Source organism: Penaeus chinensis, chromosome 21 (assembly GCF_019202785.1).
Source record: "Penaeus chinensis breed Huanghai No. 1 chromosome 21, ASM1920278v2, whole genome shotgun sequence".
Taxonomy (NCBI): domain Eukaryota; kingdom Metazoa; phylum Arthropoda; class Malacostraca; order Decapoda; family Penaeidae; genus Penaeus; species Penaeus chinensis.
The window spans coordinates 10,962,707-10,965,206 of record NC_061839.1 but is presented as its reverse complement, the minus strand read 5'-3'; the positions used below and the strand labels follow the sequence as shown (position 1 = coordinate 10,965,206).

The window sequence follows — 2,500 nt, the reverse complement described above, 5'->3', positions numbered from 1 at the left end:
TACTACAGGCAGTGAGTTAATTGTCATCCTTTTTTCGTCTTCCTCCTTCCACAGTGCTTTTTTTGTCGTACTACGGACCTTCAGGGATAATTTCGTTCGTTTTTTATTTATTTTTATTTTTTTTTAGATGCGATGTTTTGTCTCGAATTCGGAATGCGAATGTTGTTATCAGAGCGCAATGTGTATTACATATGCAGTATAAGTTTTATTAAATATTTCATTTCGACAGCTAACATCAGAGTTCCACGACCTTAGAGCACCGCATTTCATAACGGTCACAAACTGTAATTGCAATGTGAGATAACACCACTGACAGTAATAGATGAAAAGAAAATACAACTCCATAAACGCCTTGTGACAATATCGCATACACAGGTAAAAAACTCCCATAAACACCAAACACCTCGAGCGCGAAAACCACAAAACACCAAAAAGAAGAAAAAATAGAACTTGTAATTGTGGCCGAACTTGATTTGTGATAGAGCAGATAGGTGAACTAGTTTTTGCGGCGCAGGTCAGCATGTGTGACATGGTCCGCGGAGCAAGCTGGGCTGCGGCCGCCACTTTAAGGACACGTGAGGGAGGTTCGCCTCCATGACTCGGAGCTTTGTCTCGCGGTGGTGCATGAGCTTAGAGCAATATGAAAACATAGTTTGGTAAATGAGTTTTCCTTTACCTGAGTAACTGTGATTAACTTTTATACACTTGGGCTGAACAAATTTTGTCTTCATAAAGTAAGTTATTTGCACGTGCTTGGTTCTGTGATAGTTTCCACAAAGATTAAACGCCTCGAATTCAACCCTTTAAGAATCTCCTTCGAAAAGATCTAATTACAGTCAAATACTTCTCTTAATTAAGTGGACTAGTTTCAATCCAACCATGAATGAACATGAGAGAAAACGAGGGTGAATATAGTTTTGTTAGAAATGAACGGACAAGTAATTTTGGAGAAAACGATGAGATAGTTCCGTCTCAGAGAACAAAAGATAATTTCCAGATCAGGTAATGAATATGCACTTGATAAATATTTATTTCTGCGCCGAGTCGGCAACGAAGAGAAAATCGTTATGCTAAGCATCTTCATTCCTCTTGCAGGCGGGAAAGAAAGATGTTTAACTGTAGCAACATTCCTCTTCCAAATCGTGCACGGTCCATTATTCGCAAATGATTCCACGCATAAGAAAAAGAAGAAAGAAACTTCCTGAACATTTTTAACTTGGTTCTTTCGGCCAGCGATGCAATATTCATAAAAAGCCATCCACCTTCCCACGGGCCGACGTCGTCATCACTTTCATTTCTCGGGAACATACGGAATGCAGTTTCTAAAATGCATTAGTTTATCTCTTCCCTTTATTTCCTGATTTTCCTCACTCCTATCCTCTCACTGACGAAAGTTACATCGGCATTTCTAAATTTATTGTCGGCGCTGAGATGATTTTTCCGCCAGCCGTTCACAAGCGCTGTGTTGCAAAAATGCATATTTCTGAATTATGACAACGAGTTCATTATTGAACAATTTCGTTACAACACGGACCGTATTTATATCTATCACGCTTTAAGGAATGAGCGTGGAGGAGCTCGGCCATTCGTTGTGCTCGCGGATCGCAGCGATTGAGAAAGTCGTTTTATTCCGTCCTTCGGAGAGAGTGTAAATAACAGAGCTCGCAAAAAAACTCGTGAAGGGTACTCCTTAAGGACGAAATCCGCTGATTTTTTAAACCTCCTAAAAGTGTGTGAATAGCATTTGTATAGAGCAGTGATCGATATTCTTAGTTGGAAAATAATTACAACACATACAGTCTATGCATACATATGTGTGTATGCGTGTGTATAATACGCGCGCGAGCACACACACACACACACACACACACACACACACACACACACACACACACACACACACATACACACACACACGCACATACACACACACACACACACACACACACACACACACACACACACATATATATATATATATATATATATATATATATATGTATGTGTATATATATGTATGTGTATATATATATATATGAATATGTATGTATATATAATATATATATATATATATATATATATATATATATATATCATGCACAGCCGCATACCAGCCTCGTTTCTAAAGATAAGCACAGCCCTATATTATGCTCCCCACCGACGGCTTGCATCATTAGTGAACTGTCGGGTGATTTTCACTTCCAAAGAAACTGTTTACAGTTGACTTTAATGTGCGAGCGAACGAGAGGTATAGAGTAGAGCACAGCTGATGGCGAGACATTAATCTTAAAAGTAAAAATGAAAAGGAATCTGGTTGTGAAAATCCATTTTGTATATCCTTAGGAGGTAAACTATTAACGTCTCCATATGAAGAGCTTTTAGTTTTGAATGTCACTCTGGATTAGTAAGATTAGTTTTCCTTTGGCATTAGGTCGTAAAATCATAATCTGGATTCGTATGATGAAACTGGTTTGGCTCTGCAACGGCGAACTGAATGGAA

At 38.6% G+C, this 2,500-nt stretch overlaps 1 protein-coding gene across 1 annotated transcript in view; it reads left to right on the top strand.

The window, feature by feature from the left end:
• LOC125036499 (alkaline phosphatase-like) overlaps positions 1–2,500 on the top strand; it is a 63,638-nt gene that overhangs the window by 742 nt on the left and 60,396 nt on the right.